This window comes from Pelobates fuscus, chromosome 2, assembly GCF_036172605.1.
Source record: "Pelobates fuscus isolate aPelFus1 chromosome 2, aPelFus1.pri, whole genome shotgun sequence".
In the NCBI taxonomy this organism is placed as follows: domain Eukaryota; kingdom Metazoa; phylum Chordata; class Amphibia; order Anura; family Pelobatidae; genus Pelobates; species Pelobates fuscus.
The window spans coordinates 329,707,797-329,730,450 of record NC_086318.1 but is presented as its reverse complement, the minus strand read 5'-3'; positions in this window follow the sequence as shown (position 1 = coordinate 329,730,450).

The following is a 22,654-nucleotide window of genomic DNA, read 5'->3' as shown; positions in this document are numbered from 1 at the left end:
TGAACTTTAATCACATACAGGAGGCTCTTGCAGGGTCTAGCAAGCTATTAACATAGCAGGGGATAATAAAATCTTAATTAAACAGAACTTGCAATAAAGAAAGCCTAAATAGGGCTCTCTTTACAGGAAGTGTTTATGGAAGGCTGTGCAAGCCACATGCAGAGAGGTGTGACTAGGGTTCATAAACAAAGGGATTTAACTCCTAAATGGCGGAGGATTGAGCAGTGAGGCTGCAGGGGCATGTTCTATACACCAAAACTGCTTCATTAAGCTAAAGTTGTTCAGGTGACTATAGTGTCCCTTTAATATAGTGTCTGACAGAACTAATGTATAGTATCGTGCACAGTGGAAAAATATTGTATTTTATATATTAGACATTAAAGGTACATTTCTTAGTATGTACCATTGGGTAATAAATATAAAAGAAACAAATTTAAACCAATGAGGCTTAGTAGAGAAGTAAAACAAGAGATTCAAAATAAGAAGAGAGCATTTAAAAGCATTTAAATCGGACAAATCAGAGGCATCCTATATAACATATAAGGAAGCCAATAATGCTTAAAAAAAAAAAAAAAAAGGCAATTAAAGTGGCTAAACTAGAAAATGAGAAATTGATTAGCAGAAGCATAGTCAAGGTAAGCCAAAATCAGGGAAGCCGGAGATCAGAGTAGTCCAGGAGGAAAGCCAAGATCAGAAGCCAGAATCAGTCAGGAAATACTGGAACGCTGATACGGAGAGACAGGAACCAAACAAGGGAACCAGAGTCAATGAACTGACACCCCTCCCAGGGTGAGGCAGGCTTGTATATCCAGCCAATTAATATAAATACAGGTGTGCTAGAGCAGCCACGGGTAAGTTCAGCTCCCAGTGCTGGAAACAAGGCAAGGACACCTATTAAAGCAATACTGTGAATGGCTGGTACGCACAGTGGCAAAAGAGCAGGATTCAAGAAGCCAAAGTCCAGGGTTCAAATCCCCTGCTGGGCACTCCTGGGGTGACCTCGTCTGGCAGACTGGATGTTGCGGCGAGAACCGTGACACCTAATTGCATTCGAAGAAGTAAGTAGAATTATAGATCAGGGTGTTGCAGTGGATGTAATCTACTTGGATTTTGCCAAGCCATTTGATATGGCGCCTCATAATAGGTTAGTCTTCAAACTAAAATAAATTGGTCTAGATGATTATTCTTGTTCTTAGGTAGAACATTGACTTAAAGGGACACTATAGTCACCTGAACAATTTCAGCTTAATGAGGTTGTTCAGGTGAGTGCTACAGCTACCCGGAGCCTTTTTCTTGTAAGCACTGTATTTTCTGAGAAAATGCAGTGTTTACATTGGAAGCTTGGAACACCTCTTGTTGCAGTCAATCAGACGGCCACCAGAGGGACTTCCGAGTTCAGAGGCCCTAAAAAGGCCTCTCGTCCGATGCATTCTGGGTGAATGCATCAGACAGGCTATCAGCACACAAAGCACTGTGAACGCGCTTTGTGTGCTGATAGCCTGTCAGCACTGCTGTGGGCGTGGCTTCAGCTGACAGCTTCAGCTTCAGCTGACAGCTGAAACCCGAACCCACAGGGACGCTTACTGTCCACAATAGTGGTTGAAGGGGAAGGGGAGACCTACTCTCCTTCCCCCCCCCCGGCCCCCACCGCTGTGCGGTGGGTGGGGGCCCTAAAATTATCAATAAGGGGGGGACCTATTGCCCCCCTCCCGGCCCCCACCCCTGAGCGGTGGGTGGGGGCCGTAAAATTATCGATAAGGGGGGGGGACCTACTGTCCCCCCCCGGCCCCCACCTAAAATTATCGATAAGGGGGGAGGACCTACTGCCCCCCCCCGGCCCCCACCCCTGTGCGGCGGGTGGGGGCCCTAAAATTATCAATAAGGGGGGGGACCTACAGTCCCCCCCCCGGCCCCCACCCCTGTGGTACATGGTTCTGTTTTGGACCTCTTCTATTTAACATATTTATAAATGATCTTGAAATAGGCATTTAAAACATGTTTCAGTGTTTGCAGATGACACAAAACTTTGTAAAGTAATACAATGTGAGCAGGATATTGCTTTGCTGCAGAGGGATTTGGATAGATTGGGGAACTGGGCACTAAAATGACAGATGAAATTTTACGTAGAGAAATGCAAAGTTATGCACTTTGGGGTCAAGAATGCACAAGCAACTTACACTGTAAATGGTAGTGAATTAGGGATAATCACACACGAGAAGGATTTGTGAATTGTTATAGACAAATTAGGCAGCAATATGCAATGTCAAACTGCAGTTGCTAATGCCAGTAAGGTTTTGTCATGTACGTATAAATAGGGGCATACATTCTCAGGATGAAAATATAATTTTGCCTCTTTATAAATTGCTGGTAAGACCAACATTGAATATGCTGTGCAATTTTGGGCACCTGTTCTAAAGAAGGATATCATGGCACTAGAAATGACGAGCTACAAAATTGATAAAAGAAATGGAACATTTTAGTTACAAAGAAAGTTTACAAAATGTAAATCTCTTTAGTTTGCAAAAACAGCACCTGATAGGGATATGATAACATTATACAAATATATTCAGTGTTTTATTAAATATTTGGACTGCTATATGCTTCATCCATATTCTAAATTCTGTTGATACTCAAAATTTGTGAATAATCAGCCTGAGAGGGGATATGATAACATTATACAAATATATTTGGGGCCAGTACAAACCATTATCTGGAAATCTATTCATAAACAGGGCTATACATAGGACACAAGGTCACACATTTAGGCTGTAACAAAGGTGATTTAATCTAAGGCAAAGAAAAGGTTTTTTTTTACAGTAAGAGCAATAAGGATATGGAATTCTCTGCCTGACTACGTGGTTTTATCAGAGTCCATACAGATGTTTAAACAGCAATAGGATAAATACTTACAAAAACATAACATACAGGGATATAATTTCTAATTAGTGGGGTAATAGCTGCTTGATCCAATGAGATATCTGACTGCTATTTTGGGGTTCAGAATGACTTTTTCCCTAGTTTATTGCAAAATTGGAAGCGCTTCAGACTTTTTGCCTTCTTTTGGATCAACAGCAAAAACATATGTGAGGAAGGCTGAACGCAAGTCTCTTTTCAGCTATGTAACATGTGAATGGTATAAACATTTTGGCTGAACAAAAAATAAAAAAATTGTAAAAAAAATTCGGCATGATAGAATTTAGTGCATGTGGCAGTTCGATTTTTCAGGATTTAGTCGGCTGAGATAGATTCAGGAAAACAAATCAGATTTTAGAAGGGGCCAATAAGTGAACAGCAAAATATAAAGATAATTAAAACATTTTTTTTTTTTTTTATCAACATTGAACATAAAATAAGTCTATCCGAGAAGAAAGAAACACAAAAGGAAGGAGCGGGAAAAGAACAGGAGAAAAATGAAATGGAAGTAGAAAGAAGAATGACCTCTCACTTTTTAATTCATATCTCCTCCAGTGGATGTGTCCCTTTCAATTTTACTATTTGCTTAAATGTGTATTTTACATTTTGTACAATTCAAGTTCAAGAGTAAGAATACAGACATCAGAGCCTGGTGATATTAGAGAGAAGGTGAACTGCAAAAGACACTTGATAAAGTGACTGATCAGGTTCAGTACCTTAGAGATATGTAACTTCCATTGTACTTAAACCCTGTTATAAATGGAACATTTGAATTTTCAGCAGTATTTCTGCATGGCACTCGCTTCCAAAAGCATTATCGGTACAGTGTAGTTTGTAGACAGTATAAAAAAGTAAATATTCATCCAAATTTCTATTTGTCCCCCCGCCCTCCCATCTGTCCATCTGTCTGTCTAGCAATCTATGCAAACTGCAAACTTTTGTCATGGTAATACTCATCACATACATAGTCAAGAACAATCTTATGAACCCAATTCCCAAGTGCAGAACATTAGCTAATTGTATCACTGTCACACTGACATGATTACGTGACTTATTTAAACATTTGAATGAAGGAATGCAACACATCTTGGGAATTAATTTGTTAACAAATTGCGTCAAATAGTACAACATATCAAATAACTGACATACTCATCATCATCCATCAGCATCAACTTTATTAAAAACATGCAAAAGGCTAAAAGAAGATTACATATATGTGTAACGAGCCATAATATCTTATTTGTTCTCATACGGAATAATGGAAAACTACTCATTCAGATTACTCACAAACTGTGTCTGCCAAAACCATCCTCAAATCTCCCCTTGGGTAATTCTGTAGGAGGTTTTCTATTATTTTATTTTTCCACTAAAATAATAGCTGAATCATTTCTAAAAACAAGTCAGTGTAACAGCAAAATCTGGAAACATTCGGAGGCAGAAGGAGCTGCTACATCAGCATATTGGATGGAAGAGAGCAACAGTCATTCTATATGCATAAAAAATTGCCTCAGGATATATCATTAGAAATAAATAATTTAACATCAAGCAAGTACGTCTTTCAAGCTGTTGTTGAATTGCAACTCTCATGAATCTTTGTTGTATATGAACAGTTGTGCTGATCTGTCTGTTTGTTTTGACATCATCAGGAGTGTTTGATAAAATAAAAAGATTTATGAGATGAGGGAGGGGGAGGGGGGATAAGTTTGCACTGGATTTAGTCCTTACTCATGTCTCTGAATTTTGCTCAATTGTAGCCATTACAGATTTATCTATACCATTTGCATATCTAACTAAGATCCAGAACCAAAAGGATGGTAGGTCCACTCTGGCACAGTAACCCAAGACAACCATTTTGGCCTTCATAGGGCCTTGTCAGTGAGGTATCTGATGCCCTTCTAGGTGCAGGAAGCAAGGAATAGGCACATGTTTGAATAGGCTTTTTCACTTGAGGAAACCCTAGTCATTTGGAAATAAGCCAAAATAAGATTTATGAGAAAAATAGGAAAAGATTCAGTAGCTGTCTTTCTGTTCATTTCCTCTCCATAAGCCGCCGGGTGCGAGGCCCCACCGTGCCATCTGCCAGGGAGGAGGAGAGCACCTGTGGCCGCCAGTCTGCAGCTCTGCAGGGTGCATAACTGCAGACCATGTGTCTTGGGAGATCTGGCCAATTAGAGCATTGCCGCGAGTTACCACAGCAACACTCTGACTGGGTCTCACGAGATTCATTGTCTGCAGCTCTGCCCCCTCCCTCTCATTATCACCCCCCTCCCTCACACCATCACACCCTCCCTCAGACCATCACCCCTCTCCCTCACACCAACAACCCACTCCCACATACCAATACCCCCCTCCCTCACATGATCACCCCCTCTCACCATCACCCCCCTCAAGCCATCACCCCCTCCCTCACACCATAACCCCTCTACCTCTCACCATCATCCCACTCACCAACACCCCCCTTCCTCACACCATCACCATCACCCCATCCCTATCACCATCACCCCTCCCTCACACCATCACCCACCTCCCACACATTATTAACCCCTTCCTCACACCATCATCCCCTCCCTCACACCATCACCCCCACACACTATAACCCCACCTCCCTCACAGTACCACCCCACTTCCCTCACTGTATTAACCCTCCTCCTATACAGAATCACCCCCTCACACACAGGTTGCCCCTACACACACAATGTCACCCCCCTGCCAGACACAGTATCACTTCCCTCACACACACGGTCACCCTCCCTCATACACACTGTCACCACCTCACACACACATGCACTGTCATGCCCCCACAAACTGTCACCCACAACAATGTTGTGTTACTATACTCCCACATACTGTTAGCACTCATTGTCACTCATTGTCACCCCTCCCTACACTGTCATCACCCCCACATTGTCATCCCCACACTGTCAGCATCTTCATGCATCCACACTCACATTAACCACTCCTAGACCTGTTAATCTCACCCCTTCCAAACCCAACCCTGCCACACTTATCCTGTCACATGAATGCCTCTAATCCTGGCAACTCTGCCACACTCCCCCTGTCACATTAACCCTCCTTTATCCTGTCACACTCGTCCCTCCTACCATGCCACAATTGCCCTGGCACACTTACCTCCACTCCCCCGTCACACTCCTTCATCAAACCATGACATACTCCTTGTCCCTCATTTTTTTCTCACAACCTTCCAACCCATTTACCCCCTTCACCCTGTCACACTCTCCCTGTCACTGGTACCCCTTTACTCACCTTGTTACAGTCACCAGCTGAAGACATTATCATGCACACAGTCAGGAAACATAGCTTTGCCATATACACAATGCACAAAGGCCATCGGCAGACCCCCTTACACACAACACACATTAAGCAGCTACCCCATACACACACGGTCCCAAACAAAAATGGAAACATGCTCACAGAGACATACATTCACACACACACACACACACACACAAAGGGTACTCTCTGTCAGACACACACTCTGTACTATCTTCCTTTTATTCATTTTATCCTTGGATTTACAATACTTCACTATTGGCAGTTTGTCGTGTTTTTATTCTTGTCTTCACATATATGGATTATTTACAACCCGGACGGATCAACTCCTGAGAACTGTACACATACTCTATCCAGCTATATCAGTGAGACGTTTCATTTATTTTTACCTTATTGAACATTTTACTACTTGGATGGACTTCCTTTTACCTTTTTTTCTGTTGTTTTAAGTGAAACTTTTTATCAGTTATATAGGTCTACTTGTTGTTGTATAAATTAGCTATTGTTTGCTAATAAGCAGAGACCTACCCAGGTGTTAAACATTCATAGAGGGAGGTGATTTTAGGAGTATATAAGGGCTGTTGTCATTAGCTTGGCTAATAGAGCTTGGTTGCTTCTTCTAAGTGTTGCTTCTAAGTGTCTGTGGTTGGAGATATTCTGGAGAGTGTTGCTTCTAAGTGTCTGTGGTTGGAGATATTCTGGAGAGTGTTGCTTCTAAGTGTCTGTGGTTGGAGATATTCTGGAGATAAACTGGAGGTAATCTGAAGTATTCAGGAGGATAAATAAAAAGTTAAGATTCGTTTGATTTAAATTATTCACCTCATTGGAATGGCAGACTTAGTTCAGTGTAATAGTTGCTATGCATTTGTTTCGCGTTCCACTTTTTGGAGGTTTAGTTGTTGTCTAATCTGTAGACAGTTCTCTATCTTGCGGCAGGAGATTGTATTTTTGAAGTCTGAGATTTGTAAATTATCTAGTAAACAAACTCAGGCTGGAACTGCTGCAAAGCCACTGCCACAGAGACATACTAGGAATGGCAGATGGATTACTGTAGGATCTGGTAGACTTAGAGTTGTGGATAAAAGGCATATTGCACAGTCTGTTGTTCTACATAATTCATTTTCTGCACTTTCAGAGTGTAATGGTGTCATGGAGACAGGCACTGAGGCTAGTGGTGTTGTATGGAGACAGGCACTGAGGCTAGTGGTGTTGTGGAGACAGGCACTGAGGCTAGTGGTGTTGTGCAGAGAGGCACTGAGGCTAGTGGTGTTGTGCAGAGAGGCACTGAGGCTAGTGGTGTTGTGCAGAGAGGCACTGAGGCTAGTGGGGTTGTGCAGAGAGGCACTGAGGCTAGTGGGGTTGTGCAGAGAGGCACTGAGGCTAGTGGGGTTGTGCAGAGAGGCACTGAGGCTAGTGGTGTTGTGCAGAGAGGCACTGAGGCTAGTGGTGTTGTGCAGAGAGGCACTGAGGCTAGTGGTGTTGTGCAGAGAGGCACTGAGGCTAGTGGTGTTGTGCAGAGAGGCACTGAGGCTAGTGGTGTTGTGCAGAGAGGCACTGAGGCTAGTGGTGTTGTGCAGAGAGGCACTGAGGCTAGTGGTGTTGTGCAGAGAGGCACTGAGGCTAGAGGTGTTGTGGAGAGAGGCACTGAGGCTAGAGGTGTTGTGGAGAGAGGCACTGAGGCTAGAGGTGTTGTGGAGAGAGGCACTGAGGCTAGTGCTGTTGTGGAGAGAGGCATTGAGGCCAGTGGTGTTGTGCAGAGAGGCTTGAAGACTATGATGAGGCCTAATAGAAAGCAGTTGTTGTTGGGGGATTCCATCATAAGAGGTGTGGATATGGACAATGGTGGTCTTGTGAGGTGTCTTCCCGGAGCTACTGCTCACAGAGACAGGAGACGCATCTGTAATATTGTTAAGCAAGCAAAGCAGGAAGGGGAATTGGATGTACTTGTCCATCTAGGGACAAATGACTTGGCTTGCAATGAGGTTTCAGAGGTTAAGGAAGTTTTTAGTGTTTTTGCCAATGATATACGGCAGGTTGCTTCCACACTGTCATTCTCTGAAGTTCTGCCTGTGCATAACACTCAGAATGACAGGCGGATGCGTATTAGGGACTTTAACTTGTGGCTTGGTGAATGGTGTCGGGAGCAAGGATTTGGCTTTATTGCTCATGGTAGCTCTGTTTGGAACGGAAATAAACTGTACAAAAAAGATGGTTTGCATCTTTCTCAAAAGGGAACAAATGTTCTCAGTGAGCAGTTCAGAGGTTTTGCTAAGATGTATTTAAACTAGGAGGGGGGGCAAAAGGGTGATAAAACATCAATCCAATTGTCCCCAAAAACAAGGACAGAAGGTGCCTGTAGCAAGTGTGTTAAAAAATGATAAGCTTAGAGTCATGTCTACAAATGCTCGCAGTTTACGGAATAAGATCCATGAACTTGTGGCAATAATGGCAACTGATAGTGTAGATTTAGTCGCTGTTTCTGAGAAATGGTATAATGAAAAAAATGACTGGGACATAGCAATACCAGGATACTCTTTATATAGAAAAGACAGGGAAGGCAAGAAAGGGGGAGGGGTGGCCCTGTATGTGAAGGATAGCATAAAATCTAGCCTAATAAAGGTTAGTGAGACGAACATAGAGTCCATTTGGGTTACGTTAGAATTTGGTAATCACACAGTAGTTCGTGTAGGTGTGATTTATAGGCCCCCAGGACAAATTGAAGAGTTAGATAATCTACTAGTTGAAGAAATAGCTAAAATGACAATGAAGGGGGAAGTTATCACCATGGGTGACTTTAATCTTCCTGATGTGAATTGGAAAACAAAAATAGCTACTTGTGCCAGAAGCACACAAATTCTAAACTCCCTACTGGGATTGTCTCTAAAACAAGTCGTTGAGGAGCCAACTCGTAAAGAGGCCATACTAGATTTAGTGTTAACAAATGGAGATTTGGTATCAGATATTACTGTAGGTGAAAGTTTAAGATCCAGTGATCATCAGTCAGTGTGGTTTAATATAAGAACAGTGACTGAGTCACACCACACAAAAACAAAAGTTTTAGACTTTAGAAAAACAGACTTTTCTAAAATTAGAATATGTGTAAAGGAGTCATTATCAGACTGGAGCAACTTAAATGGAGTCCAAAATAAATGGGATTATTTAAAAGCTGCACTACTGAAGGCAACAGAAAATTGCATTAGGCTTGTCAGTAAAAGCAAAAAAATGTGGTACTCCGCAGATGTGGCCAAAATAGTAAAAAACAAAAAGTTAGCATTTAGTAATTATAAAAAAAACCAGAGTGAGGAAGACAGAATGACCTATAAGATTAGGCAGAAAGAGGCTAAGCAAGTTATAAGAGCTTCCAAATCACACACAGAAGAGAAAATAGCACAGTCAGTAAAAAAGGGGGCCAACACTTTTTTTTAGATACATAAATGAGAAAAGAAAAGTAAAACAAGGATTAGTTAGATTAAAAACAAAAGAAGGAAGGTATCTAGAAGAGGATAAAGGTCTAGCTGACTGCCTCAATGAATATTTTTGTTCGGTATTTACAGCTGAAAATGAAGGAAAGGGACCTCTGTTTAAAAAAAAGGATAAATGAGTCATTTATTACACGTGAGTTTACAGAGGAAGAGGTTCTATTTCAACTGTCAAAAGTAAAGACAAATAAGTCAATGGGACCTGATGGAATACACCCAAAGCTATTAAAAGAGCTTAGTGGTGTACTAGCAAAACCATTAACAGATTTATTTAACCAATCATTGTTAACAGGAGTAGTCCCAGAAGATTGGAAGTTAGCGAATGTTGTGCCCATTCACAAGAAAGGTAATAGGGAGGAGTCGGGCAACTATAGGCCAGTAAGCCTTACTTCAGTAGTGGGGAAAGTGATGGAAACCATGTTAAAGGATAGGGTTGTTGAACATCTAAAAACACATGGATTTCAAGATCAGAGACAACATGGGTTTACTTCAGGGAGATCATGCCAAACTAATCTTATTGATTTTTTTGATTGGGTAACTAAAATTATAGATCAGGGTGGTGCAGTAGACATTGCTTACCTAGATTTCAGTAAGGCTTTTGACACTGTTGCACATAGAAGGCTTATCAATAAACTGCAATCTTTGAGTTTGGATTCCAATATTGTTGAATGGGTAAGGCAGTGGCTGAGTGACAGGCAACAGAGGGTTGTAGTCAATGGAGTATATTCGAAGCTTGGGCTTGTCACCAGTGGGGTACCTCAGGGATCTGTACTTGGACCCATTCTCTTTAATATTTTTATTAGTGATATTGCAGAAGGTCTTGATGGTAAGGTGTGTCTTTTTGCGGATGATACTAAGATAGGTAACAGGGTTGATGTTCCAGGAGGGATAAGCCAAATGGCAAATGATTTAGGTAAACTAGAAAAATGGTCAGAGTTGTGGCAACTGACATTTAATGTGGATAAGTGCAAGATAATGCATCTTGGACGTAAAAACCCAAGGGCAGAGTACAGAATATTTGATAGAGTGCTAACCTCAACATCTGAGGAAAGGGATTTAGGGGTGATTATTTCTGAGGACTTAAAGGTAGGCAGACAATGTAATAGAGCAGCAGGAAATGCTAGCAGAATGCTTGGTTGTATAGGGAGAGGTATTAGCAGTAGAAAGAGGGAAGTGCTCATGCCATTGTACAGAACACTGGTGAGACCTCACTTGGAGTACTGTACACAGTACTGGAGACCATATCTTCAGAAGGATATTGATACCTTAGAGAGAGTTCAAAGAAGGGCTACTAAACTGGTTCATGGATTGCAGGATAAAACTTACCAGGAAAGGTTAAAGGATCTTAACATGTATAGCTTGGTGGAAAGACGAGACAGGGGGGATATGATAGAAACATTTAAATTCATAAAGCGAATCAACACAGTAAAAGAGGAGACTATTTTTAAAAGAAGAAAAACTACCACAACCAGAGGACATAGTCTAAAATTAGAAGGACAAAGGTTTAAAAATAATATCAGGAAGTATTACTTTACTGAGAGAGTAGTGGATGCATGGAATAGCCTTCCAGCTGAAGTGGTAGAGGTTAACACAGTAAAGGAGTTTAAGCATGCGTGGGATAGGCATAAGGCTATCCTAACTATAAGATAATGCCAGGGACTAATGAAAGTATTTAGAAAACTGGGCAGACTAGATGGGCCGAATGGTTCTTATCTGCCGTCACATTCTATGTTTCTATGTTTCTATGTATTCATTTAGAACATTTGATCTGTTTTTTACTGTCATAGACTACTGTATTTTAGCATTCAGCGCAGCCCTTACCCACTTTGACCATTTCTAGTTTGTTTTATAAAGGGTCTTGAGGGATTCCTTTTTTTTTAGGGTTGCTGCTTATATTTCTGTTATCCAGCTCAGACTCTTCCCCCCTGTTTTAATATATACAATATTTTAGCAATCACCATCTGGTCAGGTACAAACTACGAAATAAGATTATAATTGATTCTGATGCTTTCTTCCCATAACAGCCACTCTTGTTTCAAAATTTCAGTTTTTGATGTTGGTAAGGGTTTGTGTTTCTTATTACAATAAATTAGGAAAAGTATATGAATGATTGTGTATTGTGTACAGTAGGTGTTTATCTAAGGATATTGAGTTTGGCTATAAGAAACACTACAGTACACACAGTGCACTACACACTGCTCACATTTTCACATCAGACAATAAACTGAACAGATTGAGAAAAAAATAAAAAAGGATTATCTTTCTGCAAACACTTATCCAAAAAAACAACCTTAAAATCCTGTAAATTGGTAACTCCAAAGTTGGTGTCAAGTGGCAGTGGCTAACTGTAACCACGAGTCTAACACTAGCATGACGAAAGCAGGCTCTCTACAAATCAGAGTTTTTGTGAATGTCAATGTGGTGGTGGGTAAACAGGTGAAACTTTTGTTATCCTTTTTACTGAACAACACACTCTCTCCAAAAAAGTGTTTTATTTCTACAACCAGTTAACAAAAAAGCTAGAAATTGGTGATTGCAAACTACAAATTGGTGATTCCAGGTTGGTGTTAAGTTGCAGTGTCTAACTGTAACCACCAGTCTAACACTAGCATGAATAAAGCAGACTATCTACCGTTGAGAGTTTTTGTGAGTGTTAATAGTAGTTATGGAAGAGGAATGTTCCCACCCCCCTTTATACTAAATTACAAAATCACTAATACATTTTAAAAAAGAGACTAAATGTAGGGTACTTCATTAGAGTCTCATAAAAATTAAAGCCACGATTTCTTGTTTCTCATTACAATAAAATCCATCTATCTATCCATCCATCCATCAATCTTATAGAATGTCCATTTGTTCATGCCATTCATAAGCTTGCAAAAGTGCAGATAATCTTCAAGTATCCTCACAATATGTGCAGTAGATATTAAAAAACTTCAACGTAAATATCTGTTTCAGGCTAAAAAAAAATATGTATATATGGTCTAAAGTTAGAGCTTAGCTTTGTGGATTTTTAACTCAGCTCCTCATTTGGGGCACCCTCAACATTAAAACAGTGGACAGCAATGGCGTAACTACTGCTGTCGCAGAGGTCTGCTTCCATCCAGCCAGTCTTCCCATTAGTTCCCTATTAAGGGTTAATTAGTACAGTTGTGCTCAAACGTTTGCATACCCTAGCAGAAATTGTGAAATGTTGGCACTGATTTTGAAAGTATGACTGATCATGCAAAAATGTTTTATTTTATTGAAGGATAGTGATCATATGAACCCATTTATTATCACATAGTAGTTTGACTCATTTTAAAATCATAATGATAACAGAAATCACCCAAATGGCGCTTATCAAAAGTTTACATACCCTTAAATGTTTGACCTTGTTACCGTCAGCCCCCTTGTATTTACCGTAGTGGTCTGCCAATCCCCCTTTTTATGACGCGGCACCCACGTGCCGGTGTCATGATGTCAGATGAGCTCTAATCAATAGAACACAGCACACCAACACCTTTTGGGGGGGCGTTTATGCTAACCACGTCCCAACCATATAAAATCTGAGTCTGGCCAAGGCACAGTGCCCCGTTGTGGTTCCTAGTGTTACTAGTGTCCCAATAGCACTTTCTTTTGTCCATTTGGTATGTATTGGTTTTGACTCAGCTTGCTCTCGACTACTCTGTTTTCTGGCTGTCTTGACTTGGCTTTGTTTTTCGCTTTTGTCTCTAGTATTGGTGTATTTTCGGTTTCCCTTGACCTTGGTTTATCCTGATGTTCCTTGAAATGTATTCTATTATCCGGCCATTCTAAGGATCGGTTTAGGGACCTTCTATCTGTCTCTATTTATTTTGGTTTTTCACTCTGCATGTTGGGTTGTACGTTATAGTAACAGTCACACAATGTGACACACACGGGTTAAAATGGCAATTAAATGATAATTTCCCGCACCTGTGACTTTTTAAATTGCAATAAGTGCCTGTGTATAAATAGTCAATGAGTTTGTTAGCTCTCACATGGATGCTGTGAGACATGGGCATCCACGGGGGTGGGGGAAGGGGGAAAGGGGGGCACTTGTCCCACCTGGATTTTTCATCTTGTGCCGGTATTTTTATTTTCAGGTTGAGAAGACACTGCAATATACTGTGCTTGGAGAGAGGCAGGGATAGGAAGCTACATCTTTATGGTGCTTTATGGTCACAACCAGGGCAGGATTAACATAGGGGCTGCTGGAGCTGCAGCTCCAGGCCCATGCCCAATATAATAGGCCCATTGATTTAAAAAAAAACCCCAAAAAGTCTCTTTCTCAAGTATGAAAACTTAAGAGGGATGTAGGGGAACAAAACTTGTGTAGACTGACTTACAATGAAATTAGTTAAGGTAAAGCTGACTTCGTGCAATATGCAAACACTCTTGTTACTTCCCTTTCTTATACCTTTTCTCTGTCCCAGATTATATACCAGGAGATTCTGCCTGCTAGTAAGAAGAAAAGGAGAGGAGCGGATAAGTGAGTGCTAGGGGACAGTTCTTAGAAAGTGTGGAGCGAGCGCATCATTAGACGCATTTATGCCAAGCTCAGGGTGCTGCCTGCATAGTATGCCCTTAGCACCTTAGACCATCTAATTCTTTGGGCAGTCACTCACCCTTTTTGGGCGGTTCTGGTTACGTGATTGGCGTCACCAGATGCCCACTGACATCTTGCGATTCTGTAATTAGGCAAATCATAATTGTCAGCACCAGGCCCAATGGGCCCTTAATTTGGCCCTGGTCACAACCATAAGCGCTATGTTTGGGGAGGGATCAACAAGGCCTATAATGAAAATAATACCATCAAACATTGTGAAACAAGGTAATGGCTCACTGATGTTTTGGGGTTGTGTGAGCTCTAAAAGCACAGAGAATCTTGTGAAAATTGATGGCAAGACGAATGCAGAATGTTATCAGAAAATACTGGCAGACAATTTGCATTCTTCTGCACAAAGGCTGTGCATGGGGTACTCTTGGACATTCCAGCATAACAATGACCCTAAACACAAGGTCAAGTTAATACTCCAGTGGTTACAGCAGAAAAAAGGTGAAGGTTCTGGAGTGGCCATCACAGTCTCCTGACCTTAATATTGAGCCACTGTGGGAATGTCTCAAACATGCTGTTCTTCAAGATGACCAAAGACTTTGCATGACCTGGAGACATTTTGCCAAGACGAATGGACAGCTATACCACCTGCAAAAAATGGAGACATCATAGACAAATATTACAAAAAAGTGCACACTGTCATTGATGCTAAAAGGGCAATACACAGTATTAAGAACTAACGGAATGCAGACTTTTGAACAGGGGTCCTTTCATTTGATTGTGCCATTCTGCTTTGACCTACAGTTGAATATGAACCCCATAAGAAATAAAAGAAATGTGTTTTGCCTGCTCACTCATGTTTTTGTAAAAAATAAAATGGTACATATATTACCAATTCTCCAACGGTATGCAAAATCTTAAGTAACTATATATATATATATATATATAGTGACAAAAAGAGATGTTAATGTGCCACATGACACAAGATGCAGAGCCTCCCCCCAAGCTGAGATATCTGCCTGGCAGTTGCTGTTTGAAAATAAAGGTTGTTGCTGTTTGTACCAAAATAGAAGCTGGTTGTCTCTTTCCTTGCTTTAACTATCCAAGATCTGCTTTAATGTGAATGCTGGTGAATAAAGGGATCTCCAAGCACACGTCATAGCACTTAGAATAGTGATTAGTGATGTCGCGAACATAAAATTTTCCGTTCGCAAACGGCGAACGCGAACTTCCGCAAATGTTCGCGAACGGGCGAACCGGGCGAACCGCCATAGACTTCAATAGGCAGGCGAATTTTAAAACCCACAGGGACTGTTTCTGGCCACAATAGTGATGGAAAAGTTGTTTCAAGGGGACTAACACCTGGACTGTGGCATGCCGGAGGGGGAACCATGGCAAAACTCCCATGGAAAATTACATAGTTGATGCAGAGTCTGGTTTTAATCCATAAAGGGCATAAATCACCTAACATTCCTAAATTGTTTGGAATAACGTGCTTTAAAACATCAGGTATGATGTTGTATCGATCAGGTAGTGTAAGGGTTACGCCCGCTTCACAGTGACAGACCAAACTCCCCGTTTAACGCACCGCAAACAACCGCAAACAGTCCATTTGCACAACCGCAAACTCCCCATTTGCACAAGGTTGGATACCAAGCTAGCCATGTCCTGTTCCTTGTCCTCACTGATGTAATTGAAGGTCTCTTCCTCCACCCAGCCACGTACAACACCAAGGGTCCCCGAAAGGTGACAACAAGCCCCCTGTATTTTTTTTTAAATGTACACTACTGTTACACCAGATATGAGTTGCACGGGTGTGACACTGTGCCCTGGCAGGCCCTGAAATGCACATGTTTGAAGGAAACTGACTGCTATTATTTCACAGTCAAATTTCTAGTTTTTTTTTTTAATGTACACTACTGTTACACCAGATATGAGTTTCACTGGTGTGACACTGTGCCCTGGCAGGCCCTGAAACGCACACGTGTGAAGGAAACTGACTGCTATTATATTACAGTCCAAAAAGTTTTGTTTTTTTTTAAATGCAAGCTATCGTGACACCAGATATGAGTGGTGGCACTGGGCAAGTGGGCACAGTATATGCTGTAAGCCTGACACACACGCTCGCAGGCAGGCAACTGCAATTAGATTACACAGAAAAAAAAAAGCAGACTGATGTTCTAGCCCTAAAAAGGGCTTTTTGGGGTGCTGTCCTTACAGCAGAGGTCAGATGAGTCCTTCAGGACTGTAGTGGACACTGTATACACTAACCTAGCTATCGATTTCCCTATTAAATCAGCAGCTGCTACACTGTCCCTCCTCTCACTAAGAATGCAGCCTCCGGGGGGCGGGGCCTAGCTGTCATGGAGGAATGACGCACTTCGTGTAGCTCCCTCGATATCTCACTTTAAGCAGCTATCAACAAGCGAATTTCACCCCAGAAGGGGATGACCCAGCAATGTTGCTCGTACCTGACCAACCCGACATGCTTAATAGCGGTCAGCAACTCAACAGAGTCTTACTTACCTCCGCTTGGCAAGTGTGGCCTGGTGCTCACCGGGCGGGAGAGGTGGACGATCTCCCGATCCTGGGATGCCCAGGAGCAGCTACTTCCCGGCAGGAGCTCCGTTACCCCCCCCCCTCGGACTGCTGGGGGTTATCCCGGTCCACCTCTGAGAGGCTGTCTGGAGCTAATGGACGCACAGAGCACAGCCACCCAGGCTGACATACTCATCTGCGACTCTCCCAATATGGCGGCAGCCGCGTGTCCTCCTGGTACCAGCAAAGCATGGCAGGATATTGAGTCTAAGCTGGACAGACTCTTTAATCAATTTTGGAAGCAAATAACAAGCAGGAAGCCCCAACAAGCTCCACCACAGCCCCAACAAGCTCCACCACAGCTAAGCGAAGCAGTCCCCATTAAAATCCACCAACGCAAAAGTAGCAAGCGTTTAAACATGTCATTATTTCACCTCCTAAAGAGTTTATGTCATAGTTCCTTACATTCCTTTACCTTAACCGTTCATGTATTATGTTATTCACTAGTGTCATCTCATGGGGCGACTCACACTTGATTTATAACTAGTGGTGGAGCTGCTGATATAAATACACAGTTGATAACGTGCAACAGAGGCAGCTCTAGACTTTATGAGGCCTTAGGCGAAACTCAAACATGAGGCCCCACTAACAAAAAAGTGTCACATATACACATTGATGCACAGTTTACCTGTGTATGTGCCTGAGAGTGTGTCTGACAGAGAGTATCCTTGTGTGTGAGAATGTATGTCTCTGTGAGCATGTTTGCGTTTTTGTCTGAGACTGAAGTGTGTTGTGGGTATGGCGGGTGATGGTGTGAGGGGGGTGATGTGAGAGGGAGAGCGGGGTGATGGTGAGAGGGAGAAGGAGGGGGGTGATTTGAGAAGGAGGGGGGTTGAGGGGGGTTGATGTGAAAACGAGGGGGGGTTGATGTGAGAGTGAGTGGGGGTTGATGTGAGAGTGAGGGGGTGATGTGAGAGTGAGGGGGGTGATGTGAGAGTGGGGGGGGTGATGTGAGAGTGAGGGGGGGTGATGTGAGAGTGAGGGGGGGTGATGTGAGAGTGAGGGGGGGTGATGTGAGAGTGAGAGGGGGGTGATGTGAGAGTGAGGGGGGTGATGTGAGAGTGAGGGGGGTGATGTGAGAAGGAGTGGGGTGATGTTAGAAGGAGGGGGGTTGATGGTGAGGGTGGTGAGGGGGGTGAGGCTGAGGGTGGTGAGGGGGTGGGGAGTGAGGCTGAGGGTGGTGAGGGGTGAGGCTGAGGATGTTGAGGGGGTGATGCTGAGGGTGGTGAGGATGGTGAGGGGGGTTATGCTGAGGGTGGTGAGGGTGGTGATGCTAAAGGTGGTGAGGGAGGGTGATGTTGAGGGTGGTGAGGGAGGGTGATGCTGAGGGTGGTGGGGTGGTGGGAGGGTGGTGGGGTGGTGAGGCTGAGGGTGGTGGGGGGTGGTGAGGGTGGTGGTGAGGCTGAGGGTGCTGATGCTTAGGGTGCTGAAGCTGAGGGTGGTGGGGGTGCTGAGGGTGGTGAGGCTGAGGGTGGTGAGGCTGAGGGTGGTGAGGGGGTGAGGCTGAGGGTATTGGGGAGGGTGGGGAAGCTGAGGGTGGTGGGGTGGTGAGGCTGAGGGTGGTGGGGGGTGCTGAGGATGAGGGTGGTGGGGATGTGGTTAGGCTGAGGGTGGTGGGGAGGGTGGGGAGGCTGAGGGTGGTGGGGAGGGTGGTGAGGCTGAAGGTGGTAGGGAGGCTGAGGGTGGTGAGGCTGAGGGTGGTGGGGAGGGTGGTGAGGCTGAGGGTGGTAGGGAGGCTGAGGGTGGTGGGGAGGGTGGTGAGGCTGAGGGTGGTAGGGAGGGTGAGGAGGCTGAGGTAGTAGGGAGGGTGAGGAGGCTGAGGGTAGTAGGGAGGGTGAGGAGGCTGAGGGTAGTAGGGAGGGTGAGGAGGCTGAGGGAGGGTGGTGAGGCTGGCTGAGGGTGGTGGGGAGGGTGGTAGGGAGGTTGAGTGTGGTGGGGGGTGAGAGAGCCTACCTTTAGTAGGTAACCCGCGGCAACGCTCTGATTGGCCGGTTTTCGAGAGACACATGGTCTGCAGCTCTGCTCAATGCGGAGCTGCAGACTGGTGTCTGCGGTGGCTGGCCGGGCAGCCAGGAGGGGCCTCGCACCCGTCGGCATACCGGGCAAGCCGCCGGGCCCCCTCCTGGTGTCAGGTCGCGGTTTAGGCGGCCGCAAGGCCCCAGCCAGCGCGAGGCCTTAGGCGGCCGCCTAAACCACCTAATTAGAGAGCCGCCTCTGACGTGCAAGCTACACCCTAAACATGACAGCCATCTTTCACAACAATGTACTGCTATATACTCATACCCTCAGTGCAACTAGCCATGATATACGCACGGTCAGCCTAGCATGCTCAAATATAACACACTTCTGTCAAAAAAAAAAAAAATACAAAAAAAAAAGAATGCAGCTTCAGAATTAATCTAAATTGTATGTCTAGGAGGTGTAAGGGTCCGGGAGGGAGGGTCTCCTGCTGATTGGCTGGAATGTGTCTGCTGACTGTGAGGTACAGGGTGAGGTACAGGGTCAAAGTTTACTCAATGATGACGAATAGGGGGCGGACCGAACATCGCATATGTTTGCCGTCTGTGGCGAACAAGCTATGTTCGCCAGGAACTATTCGCCAGCGAACCGTTCGGGACATCACTAATAGTGATCAGCTGTGCAAGTTAGTGGAAGAACCCACGGACGATATTAGTCTGTATCATCACAAATATATATATATTCTAAAACATCAGTTGTACAGAACATATGCTCACAATAGTATTTCAGTAAAATGACTGGGTAGTTTTCAGGCGAGATGAAAATTGGAAACTTTTAAGTAGTGAAAAACCTGATATACTGGGACAAATTATAAGGCACTTGGTAAATATCTTTCCAAACACATGACATCAACAGAATGACATTTGAACACATCCTGGAACATTTGGACTATATTGGATTTTTAAACTTTTTCAGGATCAGGGTTAGGTAGATCCCTTGTTACCATGACAGTCTTGGTATTGATCTTGAAGGGATAAAATACATTTTGTTTTATGATTGTGCCATTCAGTTATAACCTACAGTTGAATATGAATCCCATAAGAATGTGTTTTGCCTGCTCACTCATGTTTTTGTTAAAAATTGTACATTTATTACCAATTCTTCAAGGGTATGCAAAGTTTTAAGTAACAGCTGTATGTAAGGGGTCTAAAAAATACCCCTCTTTGTCTCATTAGAGATTTTCTTTTGCCTTAAGCTGAAGCAAGCAAGGTGAATTGTTAGTGTAGGACCCACCTAAGAGGTTTGCCTTGATGTGGCAGGTGGACTTACATCTAATGGTCATTGGAGTTTAACTAGAAACCTCTATTTATATAAATATGCACAGGGATTAGGAATAGTGCACAAGTAACGGTTTTCCTTTTCATTGTTATTATTGTATGTATTGGGGCTGATGTATTCTATGGTCATTGCTGCTGCCCAAGAGTAGGACTAGGAGAGGGAGGTTAAGAGCAGAACATATTTTTGTCTATTTGTACTACATGTAGCATGCTCGAGAGGACCATGGGTAGAGGAGTCTGTTTCCCTCTACCTGGTCTGACAGGAAGTGCTCACTGAGAGCACCAAACTGCTTCCTGTCAGATTGGGTACCACGGTCTACTCAGGCACGCTACATGGACGAGAGCAGGTACAGAGAGGGATGGGGAGAGACATGACAAGAACAAGAACTTTTAAAGTATGCAGTGAAGTCAGATGTAGATGTCCAGTTGATTATGTATAGTGACAAAAAGCACCGGCTACCTAGAGTTGCCATGTGAACTGAAATGCTACTGCAAGCATTGGGATTTGAAAATAAAATTAAAACAGCTCAGAAAAAGTTAAAAGGTTTCAGAAGAAGACCTTACCTGAACATCATATTGGCAAAGAACAGAAAATGTAATGTAAATATATCTTGAATGGCTGCAAAGATATTGCTGAAAGTTCAGTTGTCCTAAATATTTGTAACACATATTCATATATATTTAGGTGATGTTCTAAACCAGGGTTAGCAATCTATGGCACATGTGCCATGCATGGCACTTGAGGCACCTATGCACAACACTTAAGACTGCCAGAGCACAGTAGGCACTGGCCTATCAGGAGTCCCAATGGGACTTCAGTTATGTGCTGTGCAAACCGAGTGGTGATTGCAGGTGGTGAGGGACAATTAATGCAATTCAGGAAGTGATCTCAAATCACTTTTTTATTTTTTATTATTATTCTTTTTGCAAATTTTACCATATGTAACATCACAGACAAAAACAGTTCAGAATTAGACATATAGACTTTGAGTTACAATAGAAGGATATATAAACTGTTGGGTAAACTTCACACACAGAAACACAAATATCACAATTATACTCAAATCACTTTTTATCAGTACTTGTGAACAGGAATCCACACTGGAGTAGAAGAGCTTGCAGTAGCTAACAGAGCTCCTGTCTTTGACTTATACCTGGCCAGCCCAGTCCCCACTGGACCTCAGGAACCCCAAGAAGCCGTCCACACTGCTAGATATACACAAAGCTGCAGAAGAAGCCTCCCCCTCATACAAATAATACAAATAGCCCACATGCAAACACACACAGTCCCCACAAACACAACACTACTGACAATCCACATACACACACACAACCCCACAAGCCGTCCCACACACCACCAAACGCACATTGTGACAAATCATCCACACACACAATTACACAAACAGCCCCCATACACAGACCACTTTTTTTGGTATCATGCACAATACCACAAACATGTTTTAATGCATCTTTTGCCATGTTAAACCATACAAATGGAGAAAAAAAAACATAGATTTGCTAATTGCTAGAAAAAAATATCTAAGAAATTTAAAAACAGATTACTTGCAAATCTTAAAGGATGACTTCTGAGCTTAACTCAACACATTTAGCATACGTTGTTTCCAGTTGTTGTTGCAAAGATTACATGAAGCTTGGAGAAAATATGGCATACATAGAAAATTATAGCTGTAAACAGCAAATGTTTTTGCTGTTTGCAGCCATACCACCATCACTGTTGGACACAAGTTTGGTGTCCAGGAGACCCTGTGTATAACAAGATAAAGCTTTTTATCGCTCTTAATCTGAGAGAGATGTTTGGCACTCTCAATATTTTTTTATAAACCAAAGAGGTCTTTCAGGCTCCAGTATTATGCAGGAGAGGACAGACAGCTATCCTCCCCTCAGCTATACCTCATATGTGAGAGTGGAGAGGAGTTCACTTGGACTTTGGACTTTCATCAAGTTTTTAACTAGACTTTCAGAATTCCGTGTCAAAATGTAGCCGAAATATGAACTAAAGGAAACACACATTAGATGAGCATGTTCGTTTTACTTCCCATGGCTCCAAAGTAAGAAATGAGTGATAAAAAAGTTAATTGATGACTAGGTGAGAGTTACTAAATACAAAACAGTGTACAACGCATAAATCAATATGGAGTATATTATAAATCCATATCCTTAACCATAAAGTGCATCACAGTGGCCCAACGGGTGTAAATAAGTAAAAATGTTTATACCCTGTGTTCTGTGGCAGGTATCACTGCAGGAATAAAAAAAAAAAAAAAAAAAAAAAACACTCTCATAGGGAAAAATATTTTTTGTCATATATAAAACAATCACAGTTGGAGTCTTATAGTTATCTCACTCACATTTTTTTGAGCCTGTCTATATAACTGGATCAGGTAATTCAGTGTAATACTGGCATTTCCACTTAAATGTTAGAAGTGACTTTGTCTTCAATAATTAAAAATAAAGAGGAAAGGCAAAACCAGTTAAGGTACAAATAAGTAACATTTATT